Source organism: Triturus cristatus, chromosome 8 (assembly GCF_964204655.1).
Source record: "Triturus cristatus chromosome 8, aTriCri1.1, whole genome shotgun sequence".
Taxonomy (NCBI): domain Eukaryota; kingdom Metazoa; phylum Chordata; class Amphibia; order Caudata; family Salamandridae; genus Triturus; species Triturus cristatus.
In genome coordinates, this window is record NC_140591.1 from 338,828,311 (window position 1) to 338,841,248 (window position 12,938).

Here is a 12,938-nt window from a genome sequence, read left to right on the forward strand (position 1 = left end):
ATCGCTGGCTGAGATGGCACGTCTCGCCCGCCGACTGCTTCAGTTGGTCAGGCGTACGTTGGGGGCCATCTTGGAGTTCTCGGCTACCGGGAACTCCGTATTACAAGCACTTTACAAAATGTTTAATATTATACTATGGCTAGAAACCTACGCTGCCTTGTGCTCCATTGCTTTCCAGACACTGTTAAACTCTATAAATAACACATATAACAAAAAAGTTATCCCTATGGAGGTACCGGAGAATGACTTTCTCTATACTTTAATGGTAGAGTCATAAAGGGAAGACATTAAATTCCGCACTTTTAGTTTCCTTACCTTTCTTTTACCAGTAAGCAGTGATCGTAGGGGAACCTGCGATCACTGCAGGGGTTGTTGGACCCCACTTCAAAGTCTTTTTTTATTTCTCCACTCATTTTTTCCCCTCGCATTCCGGCGCCATCTTGGGCCACGCCCCCTACTCTGGAGGGCTAATTGATGAAGATCTCAGCGTGTCTGTGCTGTGGGCGCGCTGCTTGTGAGCCCGTCTGTGCCCATCCTTGGCAAGATCACCCCTAGCACTAGAACCCCTACCCTGTTTGTTCTAGATAAAAAGCTTTCACTCTCTGTTGACATATTCTAGTAGGGAACTGCATGCGCTAAATAGCTCATACAAAATGCAGCTGAAGCCTGCACCAGCTTTGACCCAGCCGAGCACTTTAAAGAGCCTAAAATCCCTTGCACCGCCTGCAGCCTCTCTGATAGCCCATCCTACATCAACACTGGACTTACCTTCACCCAGAGTCAGTTACACCCCAAAAGCCAGGAATAACGGCCGTACCAAGATTCAGGCCACCCTGATAAATGCACACTTTATTCCTAAACATAAGCACAAAATAGCCAAATTAAAAGCTAGCCACTATCTTGATATTTTATTTATCACCAAGATGTGGGCAGATCCCTCTTCTTGGGCCCAAATTTTTGTACAGCCGCTCCTGCGTGTGTCTCTGTTTTAAGACAAGATAGGCCCATTAAAAGAGGTGTTGGTCTGGCACTTATTTATTGTGATACCATCGCAGCTAAAGTAGGGCTGGTGCCCTCTTCGGCCTGTGAAGCCTTGAGCTTCAATATTTCAGTCTCAGAGCACCAATCTTTTAAAGGGATGCTCCTTTACCGCCCTCCCAGTCCCAGGGGAGACTTTTGAGCGACTCGGGGCAGCCTATTAGAAGCTGCAGCCTATGAGTCGAATTTTACTATAATAGGAGATTTTAACTTTCATCTGGAGGCTAATAACGACAAGGACTCTGATCGCCTAATTATGGAGTTGGGATCAGTAGGGCTTTTGAAGACAGTAGGTCTACCCACCCACTCTGCGGGACATACCCTAGACGACCTTTTCACTAACAATGACGCCATAATTGTCAAGGAGGGTCTTCCGTTAGTTTGGTCGGACCATCATGCAGTCCTATTCGACATCTGTCTTCTGAAGGTGAACTTCCCTCACGCTAGGCAGGTGGCCTTCAAATATTTTAGAGCATGGAAGAATATAGACCATGGGCTTCTTTGACCACACTTATCAGATACTAAGCCGGTTCTTTCAAATGACCCAGAGCAGGCAGCCTTGAGCTATACAGACTGGCTTCATTTGCCAATTTAGTTCCCTACAAGAAAGACTCCAAAAAGCCCAGTGGTTTTCGAAAACCTTGAGTCTTGAGAAACAGCGTTGTAGGAATCCAGAGAGACGCCGTCGACGGGATTACGATAGCCAGGAAAAACTTCTATATAAACAAGCCTTGGTCAACTAAAACATATCCTTTTTAAGGAGAAAAGCAGCTACGTTATAAGAGAAATTGAAGCTGCTCAAGATTCTACTAACCTATTTCAAGTGGTATCCAAACTCGGGACCCCCCTCTTGTACTCTGGCCAATGTAGCCACTCAATTTTGAAATTCCATAGCCCTTAACTTACAGGCTAAAGTAAATTCCATCTGTTCCAACTTGAACGCCTCTCTCGTCTCTCCAACCAGGTCAGATTGCCTTACAGAGTTCTTAGGAAGTTTACGAGTGAGTTTACCCCCGTCTCCCCAAAGCTAGAAACCAACCTGGCGAGGGCAGCCAAATCAGGATCAACTTCGGACCTGTGTCCGCCCGTTATTCTTAAGGAATATTCTGAGGTAATTAGGCCAGTTCTAGCCAACATCTTCAATTCTATGTTTACTGTTGATGTCTGTCCTTCCCAATGGAAAAAAGCTTCCATTCTGTCCCTACTAAAGAAGTCAAACCTGGAACCAGAAGACACTAACAACTATCGGCCAATTGCACATTTGCCTTTGTCTGACCAATTAGCTGAAAAGATCATAAATGACCAACTGACCCAATATAATCAGGCCTACAATTTGTTGAATGAGATGCAGTTTGGCTTTAGGAAGGGCAATAGTACAGAAACATTGCTCAAAGCTATGGCGGTAATAAGCACTTTAAAAAGAAGGTGTCCTCTGGGGTAAAATTTGTATATAATACACAACTAATCTCATGTAACCAACCAAATAGCATCCACACCACTAGCCGAAATATTGCTGAACATTGCCATTTTTCATCCAGGCATTGTGATTTAATATATATTACAGTCGTCGCTTTTTAGAAGTATTGAAAGGGCAGCCATTAACTCTTGCAAGGTTTAGTTTATTATTTTTTTTATTTTTTCGTGTCTCAGGCCTAAGTATAGTGTAGTACATTGCTATTAAAGAATTCGACTGAGCCATAAAACCTTGCCATATTTATGGCTCTCTAAGCCAGTTGAAACTCAATGCCTGATTAGAGTGTAATACAGGCCTTACAAACCACACGTACCATGAGGGAAGATTGTAATGGGATGTAGGGAAATATCGATTAAGGCTCTGTGCAGGAATCAAAGATTCTATAAAGTTGTTTTTTCCTTTTTACCAGAGAGCAAAAAGTGGCTGGTAAAGAAATGGTTAACAAATGAACACGCTGTTCGTATTGCACAGAATAGGATTGGGTGTGTCAGAAATGCCGTAAATACGTCAGGAACGCCGAGTGAAGACTCGGAAGAGTGGGTACTATAAAGCACGCCATTCAAACGGGGACACAAATCTTTCATACACAAACTAGGATGGATCGAGGGACCGCCGGTTCTTGATTTGAGAGGTGAGTGGGGTTTACACAGAGAGGATGGTCCTAAGGCGAGGCACGCAAGAGACGCTAGGGATCTCGTAGCGGGTTAGCTCCGGCAGGGATGTTCGGTACTCTGTTCAATCCTCACAGCGATATCAGGCAAGGAATCACAGAATGAAATGGGGGTAACGGAGCACATGAATATAAAGATTAGCAAAGTTATAGGTCCAAATGGAGTTTATACCCCAGTAATAAGACACAATATGAGAAGGGGGCTTTATCACCAATGATAGATCTATAGATAAAAATGTAGATATAAGGATAATGACATGGGACGAAAATGTAAGTACTGGTATGTTGGTGATACTCCCTTGCCAGTTGAACAATAAATTATAGTGAAATTAAGACCCAGAATAAGGAAAGGGGCTTGAGCATTGGAAATAGAGATTGTGGTATTTGGCAACAAACCACAGTAATGATGTAATTATACTATTAATGACTCTTTATAAATTGGGGTCTCTCCTTTTTGTATTCTAGTGTAAAAAAGTAAACATGCCCTAATACAGAAAAGATCTGAAGTAGTTGCATTAAGGAACGGATCTCCTAAAGGAAAAGGAAAAGTAATTTCTGACGTCTATATTAATAACAAAGATTTGAAGACTGTGCTGATAGTATAAAAGGTGGGTATGCTTGTAAACTTATTAGTTGTGCCAAGTGAGGTAAATTCGTAACCACTAGGTTAGGACCCATTATTGTTTTAATTTCATTATTAATAGAAGCCTGAATAATAAAGATACGGCTAAGAGAACCCTAAAGCTACAATTGGGGTTCTTACAGCAACTAGTCACATAATTACTTTTGAGATCTTAACAAGTAAGCCGCAAGTACTGGATTAAGTATATCAAAGAAATATAAAGACAAAATATCTAAGAAATAGGAAGGGAATACAATTTGGAAAGTACATTAATGTCTGTATATGTGTTCCCACATCTAGAAACCATTGAAGCGTACATAAGGATGAAATTGCCCAAGGATCACGAATTTCTGTGCAACAGAGTGATATATTGTTCACCTTTTGATTAGTAAGTGCTTACACTTATCTATAACAAGAAAAGAGATTAGAGTATATTGATACTAAATGTATCAGTCAAAGTATGACAAATGTATGAGACACAACAGAATGAATGGTGGTGTACATATGGGGGAGAACATGAATGCACGTTTGGATGACTACATGCCATTGACAATAGAAGATGGAGTGTGAAAGGGAACTTGCTTGTTCTTTCAGAAAGGTCATAAGGTGCCGGTGTACTTGATGGTCTACAAGGGTGGTATCAAAAATAACTTTTATCCTTGTGTATAATGTGGTCCATTGATTACCAGCTGTATTTTTATTAATTTTTTTTTTTAGATAAATGACTATGGTTTTAAGATATGTTACTGATGGCACTAAAAAATCCTCTTGTATAAACTGTGATCTATTGATATTTAATTGTGAGGAAACTTGTTTTTTATAAAAAAAATTCTGTGAGATCGAAGTTTGAAGATATGTATTTATGTTTTTGTATTATAATCGTTTTGAATGATGGTAGATTTATTATTTATATACATATATGTGTGTTTAAATTTATAGATACACAATGAACAGGAGGTTATAATATTTCAGTCTTGATAAAGAAGGTGGAATAGGATAAAACCTTCGAAATGCGTCGACCTGCTCTTGCTTTGTTGCCATAAACCCAGCCATTCGAACATCGTCCTAGACATCAGGGCGTTTGTATATGATTGTCATTAATGGCCAAACCCCAGGATAACAAAGATTACAGTGTCTTATCTCTCGTGTTTTTGTTTAAATGTGTTTTTAACCGTTACTTATGTGACCAATGGTTTTTAATATTGTAACACAATGTACTTGATGATCCTTTAACTTAAAGGTTTTTAATTGAGTTTTGTACAAAATTATAATAAATGGTCTCAGTAATATGTAAACAGTATCATCTCACATGAGTTTTTGTGCCAATATACTGTAGCCACCAGGTAGGCGGTGACCTTTATGAGTGGTTGTGGTGTGGATGCCATTTGGTTGGTTACATGAGATTAGTTGTGTATTATATAAAAAATTGACCCCAGAGGACCACCTTTTTAAAGTGTCATTTTAATCCTAGTCCTTTGGGTTCCCTAAGGTTCCTCTCTTTTGTTGAAATGGAGGAAATAAGGTCTACATTGGATAAGGGTGGTGCAGCGGCGTTGGCCCTTTTGGTCCCATCAGCAGTCTTTGATACGATTGACCATGGTCTCCTGATCAACCGTATCTCCTCCTTAGGCATCAGGGACAAGGCCAATGATCTGTTAGCATCTTTCTTATCCAACAGAGCCCAATCAGTTAAGTTGGGCGTTTTTGAATCCCCTCCTTTTTCTCTTCCATGTGGAGTCCCACAGGGATTCCTCCATCAGTCCTACCCTTTTTAATATCTACGTTACCGAACTGCCACGAGTGATCAAATCGGCTGGCTTAAGTCTTACATCTTATGCAGACGATACTCAAATTGTTTTCGCTGTCCATATGGATGGAGACAGTGTCTTGTCTAATTTTCATGATCGTATGTTGGCGTAGAGTACCTGGATGGCCAATCACTGCTTCAAATTAAACTCCTCTAAGACCGAGGTGATTGTGTTTGGTAACCTCTCTCCAGCATGGTCCTCTCGTTGGTGGCCAGACAATCACGGACTGCCTCCCATCCCAGTTACCAAGGCAAAAAATCTTGGGGTCATTCGTTCTGACAAGCTTTCGTATTAATATCATGGCAACTCAGTAGTCTGCTGTTTTTTTTTACATCCTCAGAATGGCTAAGAAACTGTTTACTTTTAACTACAATGAAGCCAGGAAAATGATCTTATTGGCCTTGGTTCTGTCTAAGGTAGACAATTGTAATGGTCTACTGATTAATGCTCAGCAATCAATCTTGAACAAACTGCAGCTAATTCTAAATGCTGCTGCTAGACTGTTGTCGAACACAGCAAAATTTAATTCCGTGTCTGGCGTGATCAGACAACTGCACTGGCTGCCTAACAGAAATAGAATAAAATTTAAGGCGCTGTGCATTGCCTATAAAGCCACACAACATAGGATCCATATTTTTGAAGAAATCGTTAAAGATGTACACCCCGAACAGGTCCCTGCGCTCGGCCGGCACAAATCTATTGGTTGTTCCCAGAACATATAGATCCAACAGGGGTGACAGAAGCTTTGTGGTGGCTACTTCTAAACTCTGAAATTCTCTTCCTAGTCAGATTAGAGATTTGCCTTCACTTGGCTATTTAATAAATCGGGTCTTTGTTAATGGTCTTCTTTCACTCTGTTCTGCTTCAGGAGTAGCTAGCACCGAGACACCTTTGCTGGTATTTGTGCGCTCTATAAATAGTTATAACATAACTGTCTTTTTAACTTAAAATTGCGATTGCAAAAGACAACAGCCGTGAACGTCTGCCGGCTGGTCTTCCGCCATTAGGTAATACCACAGAAGGAAGGGAGAGCTGTATTTCAGTGCAATCTTTCCAACACAGCCTGGGGAACTTCATGTCAGGCCTACTCATTTGCTCTTGGAAATAGCACTAAATACCTCAATCCAACAACGCTGCTACTTTTAATTTACATTCAGGTCGCCATACAATGTTTACAGACTCCTTTAGTATTTCTGGTAGATTTCCTATTTATTGTACAAAAGAAAACAAAAGAAAATTCTGGACTAGTAGCCACTGTAACTTAGTTACATATGTGTCAAAAGTGACCCACAAAACAATTCCCTAGTAAGTTACACAACGCCCTCTCCAAAATGCAGGGGTTTGGAAGTCCCATCACATATTTTTAGTGTGAAGGACCACAAGTGTTCAGACTTATTTTGTACACTGGACAAGTAGGCCCAACACCCTCCAGGAAAAAACCTATAGTTGCCAGTTTGGAGTAGCATAGTATGGAAAGAGATTTATATGTCATTAAGGAACGGTTTACATTTAAATGTATACGTTGCTAAAACTTGTATATAAAGGATTCATTAATCGAAAGTCTTTACTGTTAAAATTAGAGTTCTATTGAAATGCAGTAACTTGTGACCTCACTTTGAATTACTGACAGGGGTTCGAGCATAAATCTGTGTTCACACTTGCAAAATTTAACAATTTGTGGTTAATTAAAATACTCCATGATGATATGCAAATATATGCATGCGTATGAATGCAACACTTGCGACTGCTTACTTTCAGATTAACACACAAAAAAATGCAACTCGACAAAGTTTTGCTTCACAGTTGTGCAATTTTAAGTACCATTTCTCTTATGCCTCATTTATTTAAAAGAGTTTGATGAATGCGAATAATAATTTTTCAAAAGGTAAATAATGGGGAAACCGTGCAAAACCACAAATGGCAACATGAAAATAAATGAGCATCTCAATTCCTAAAGAATGGCACAAAACTACACCCACAAGTATATATACGTCTTTCCATTGCTGCAGATTTACAACTTTTAGGAATTCATAAGAGTTTACAGAATCCAGCCTAGAAACCGTACTCCTAACAAACTTGTGAATTTAATGTTCATATTAGCAAATATACACCAACTTGTATAATCTGCTGAGCAGTTACACGCCTTTACTTTTCCTAAACTCCTTTTCCGTCCCCCACCCTAGAAAATATTTTACTCTTGCCATTTCCAGGGTGGAAAGAGATCGGAGAGTACTTTTACACATTAGTTTGTGCGTGTGCAGACTCAAAACACATTCCAACACCGGAACTACCACTTCCTGCCTACTTCCAGTCCCTGCATGCAGATTGGCAGGAAGGTGGCTAAGTTAGTATCTTGCTAGAGTCCAAACCCTGATAAGATAATCAGAGGCTTTTATCAGAGCTCCGATACAATGAGAACGCTGCTATGATTTATCACCTCACTGCATTGCTCCAAATGTGGACTTAATTATTATTATTTTTTTTAATTACAAGTAGATTTCTGAAAAACACGTCCGTTGAACAAGCAGATATCCTGTTAAATTAAACACTCGTGGAAACTGATAAAATGGTCGGACCATCCACACCACACTGGGAAAGAGATGCGGTCTACTGGCTAGTGCTGCTCACTTTGGAACTGGTCTACTGGCTAGTGCTGCTGACTTTGGAACTGGGCAACAAAGTCTAAACCCCAGCTTCTACTCAACATTCTACGATTCTGGACAAATAACTTAATCTTCCCGCCCCGAAAAAAAAAGTACAACTTTTTCAGGTGCTCGTGTATAGCGCTCTAATGTCTCGGGCTTGGTTCCTAATATATATAACTTTAAAAAACGGTCATCACCTTAAATACCCTTACAGAAGTAACAAATAACCAATACCATCTTGAAATGGAATGAGATATTGTGAAAAGGTGCCTTCCTGTATTAAGAAATAGCATCAGTTCCTAAACTTCAAAGGCATGATGTCCTTGCTATATAAACATGCTCTCAAAACCTGGATGTCTGCTCTGAGATTCCATGAAATAAATAAATACCCTTTGACGGATAAGAAGAATCTCTGAGGAGCTCATAAAAACACAAGGAGCTCTTTCAAGTGCGGTTGCTACCTTAAGCCCACGCTCTAGACGAGTTGGAAATATACATCACATCAGGTCCCAAAACACGATTCAAAGAGAAGCAAACATAGGGCTACCATTGCTTGCTGTGTGCACATATACTGCATTCTTCTCATAGTATTCTGTTTGCAAACCTCACTTATACAGAGGACAACACAAAAGGCAAGTATTAGGCTGTATTCTGTGGTCCATACATCCACGTACAATCAATCAGGTTTTATTTAGCGCAGCTACTCACCGGTGAGGGTCTCAAGGCGCTGAGGGGAACAAGGGGGGCTGTTGATCAGTCTGGGTGCGGGGGTTCAGTCGAAGAGCCAGGTCTTGAGATCCTTCCTGAATTGGGTAAGCGGCGGAGATTGCCTGAGGTGGAGAGGCAGGGTGTCACAGGTCTTGGCTGCGAGGTAGGAGAAGGATCTTCCTCCGGTTCTGATCTTGCAAAACCAACAAGAATAATAACTCATTAACTCACAGTACAATAGATACTCTCAAATGATCGACACTTACAAATCTACTGCCCTCTAGTGGGACATTAGACTCCAGTATTAGAATAAAATTAGAATTGACACAATTGACAATCCTGAGCAAATATGCTATGAAATGGTTGCTCCAAAAATTAAAAAGGAAATATGTTCTATACAAAATACATGAATCATATAAAGAATATAACGTGTGATCATTCAGTATACTTTTGAGATGTAGCACAATCCCCCATGCATTTTAATGCAAGTACACTGTACGAGGTGGAAGGACATCTCAATGAACCAACTGCATGGGTGAGAGGCAAAGTCCACTGGGCGCAGCTACAGCCCGCTAGGTTTATTTTAAGAAACTGGCAACAAGAATCATGGAGTCAGCTGCATTGTCAAGCCAGGCCTTTTTAAAAGCACTGGCAAAGCCAATAGGTCTGACCTGGACAAGAATATAATGATTGTATTTACTCATTATGCTAACTTGCAATGAGTTGAACAAAATTTGCAAAAATATATCAATATACAAATAGAGAAGTGGCCAAAGAAGCCTAGGCCCATCAGGCCTCAAGTGCACTCCTTTTCTGGCGGCTGTGCACGTGATGAGGACAACACCGTCACGCACTGTGCAAGAAGACCAATGGACGAAGGGGTCTAAACCACTGTCCCATGCTGTGAATGAGACGGGAACGGACCATTGAATGAAAATGGTGGACCGAAAACCCCTATATGTATCTATATATGTATTTTAAAAATTAACTTTTCATATAACATGAAGGTGCCGAGACTGCTTCAGTAATCTTTGAGTCAGACAAACAGAACAACAACAAAAATACACACACCTACACAAAAACACATCGCTTAGGCCACAACAGTTGGAAAGTGTGTAATTTACACCTGTAAACACGTATGCTTGGAATAACTGATGGCAACATATGCAGAGTTACGACCAACTTTATGCTGTCTGTAGCCCGTCGCAGTTTTATTGTATTATCATAAAGCATTACACAAAAGATGTTGAAAGGGTAGAAGTGTCCAGTAACCCGATGTATGCATATTCCCCAATAATTGCCTGCCTTCTAGAAGAGGTGCCCATTGCCTTATCCATCCGATTTTGCAAGGATGCCAACGTTACAGGATGCTTTTAGCAGATGAGCTCCAATTCTCACTGCAATACACGTGCCTAAATCACTTTCATTTTCTTGTGGTAAAAGCAACTGAGAGAACAAGCGCCGTTAAATCTAAGGCACCGTCTGAGTAGTGGGAGGATCGAGCTCTGCACCTCACCTGCCCACTGAACCTCTAATGACAGTAGGGAACTCTCACTGCACACCATTGCCTGTAATCTGTCAGAATTTGGGTGGTACCGAAGCTCCCAATTCAAAGCAGCCATTTTAGATGGCATCATTATCGAAAGCACTGTATATTATTACCTCTATGCAAGTGTAAATTGATCATTTGTAGGGGACCTCGGCTGGATGAGAGGCTTTCGCCCAGAGGTATAAACAGCCATACCGGACTTCTTCTTCATTTAGGAACTGCTCGATTTTGACTACTTCAGTGCGTGCCCAGCAACAGATGGTGTATGCCAGAAGGCAGATATGTTCACATGTCTGCATAAAAAGCTGGATGAGTCACTGAAATTTTCATAACCAAAACTGCATTATTGGGCCTGAAATCTCTTTGCACACTCTTCGCCACGGATCCTTCATTAAAGCTTGTAGAATGTGAACAGGCACAGAGAAGGATTGCTTTCCTTAAACAAAAACACGAGGAGCGATTTCCACTGTGCTCATATAAATGTGCTTTTATTCAAATTTCACTTTCAGACCTATAGTGATTAGGAAATCCAGCATATGTGTTGCCAATGGACATACGCCAAGTTTTCAGGTTACTACATATAGCTTCTATGGGCAGTATATTCTGTTGGTAGTTGGCAAGGCATGAATAAAACTCTGCATGTGAGCTTAAATACACAGCTTTTTACAGTATAAAAATGTACAGCAACGTAGAGGTGCAAGGTGTAAACAGAAACAGTAGTGGAAGATCTGACGAGCTAGAATCGTGCATCACAGGTTGAACGCAGTCAACATACTTCAACTATGAAGTACCGACCCAAGTTAGCATGGACAGTGGGACCATTGCAACAGGTCAGCCAATCAGGATGTATGGCTTCCTGACAAAAAACACCATTATTAACTTATTTGCCAATACTTCGGCCATTGCCTTGTGTGTGCTACAGTGTTGGGGCTTTTCTTCTTAGCCCTCTTGGTCCCTGTGGTTTGTTCCTTGCCGTCTACTTGCAGATTAGGTAGTGGGCGGCCATCTGCTCTGGGTGAAGTGCCATTGCTCTGGGTGAAGTGCTCTCCGAAGCATGTTTTGAACATCGCAGGTGGGATATGCTGGAAAAGGGTGAAAGATTGAATGAGCAAGGAGAAGAAATGGGATGAAAAGGTTGGCTCAATCCTAGTGGAGGACATCAGGTGAGGTTAGTGGGGCAACTGGTGGAGGCAGAAGAGAATACAGCATAGGGTGGTGGTGAAAGATTCGGCAGCTGTAGATTCCATGACAATTAGATCTAGCAAAAGGCCCATGCTGGAAGAAAACAGGCGTGCAGGCAGCTACCTACTTAAGGGAGCAAGGGAAAACTTAAAACCCCTTCTCTTTGGTGTAGGTGAACAACATCTTATCAATATTTGAGGAAACTTGTAGAAGGCAACAAACAGCAAGCGTTGGACAAGCAGTTAAGAAAAGAACACGCTGGGTTTCGAAAGGGCAGAGGGTGTGTTTATCAGATCCTTACTCTGCGCTGCTCCATGATGTTGCGTAGAGACAAATATGCATCAACTTCATTGATTCTAAGAAAGCCTTGGACGGAATACACCATGACAGCCTCTGGGGTATACTGTGAGAGTATGGCATACCGCAGCAGATAGTTCCTCATCAAGAGCTTCTATGACAATTTTACCAGCAAGGTAGGTGACAGGGAGTATAGTTTTGAATTAAAGACAGTGTGTGGCAGGGATGCTTGATGCCTATGTTGGTCTTCAACCTAGTCCTCGACTGGGTGATACGACACACACCTGAAGACCAGGCCAGGGGCATCAGATGGACCTTATGCTCTACAATGGAGGACCTGGGCTATGTAAATGAGCCAGCCTTTCTCTCTCCCCCATACCAGCATATGCAGGTAAATGAGTCGTGCCTCAACATCTATTCACAGCAAGTGGGCCTGAAGATCAAGTCTAAGGAATCAGAAGTCATGACAATTAACATTCTAAACTTTTCACCAATCGAAGTGGATGGAGAGGCCCTAGCCATGACTGAAGACTTTGCTTACCTAGGCAGTACCATCAGACATGATGGAAGCAAAGACAGTGACATCAAGAGCAGACTGAACAAGACCTGGATGCCTTCAGGATGCTGAACAATGTGTGGAAGTCATCTCAAAACAGCACCAACACCAAACTGAGGCTTTACCAGCGCTGTATTCTGTACACACTGTTGTATGGATCAGAATGATGGTTGATAATGAAAAGCGACATCACCAAAATGCCAGCCTGCAAAAGCAGTAGCCTGAGAAGAACCTTGCACATTTTCTAGCTGCAACCACTCTCCATCTGCTCACTATATGAAAGAACGAAAGCATGGACACCATCATTATGAGAGGAAGATGGAGCTGGAGTTGGATAGGATACACCATCAGAAGAGAAGACTCCATCAGGACAACAGCTCTCCACTGGA

General features: G+C 41.4%; 1 protein-coding gene across 2 annotated transcripts in view; it reads right to left on the minus strand.

The window, feature by feature from the left end:
- The window catches only part of SLC7A1 (solute carrier family 7 member 1), a 509,165-nt gene that overhangs the window by 392,847 nt on the left and 103,380 nt on the right, over positions 1-12,938 (minus strand). The window contains exon 2 of one of the 2 annotated variants that reach the window (XM_085621651.1): positions 8,966-9,158. The gene's annotated coding sequence lies outside the window, so the exon portion shown is untranslated. The remainder of the gene's footprint in view (positions 1-8,965; positions 9,159-12,938) is intronic. The other variant, XM_085621652.1, reaches the window with a different exon arrangement.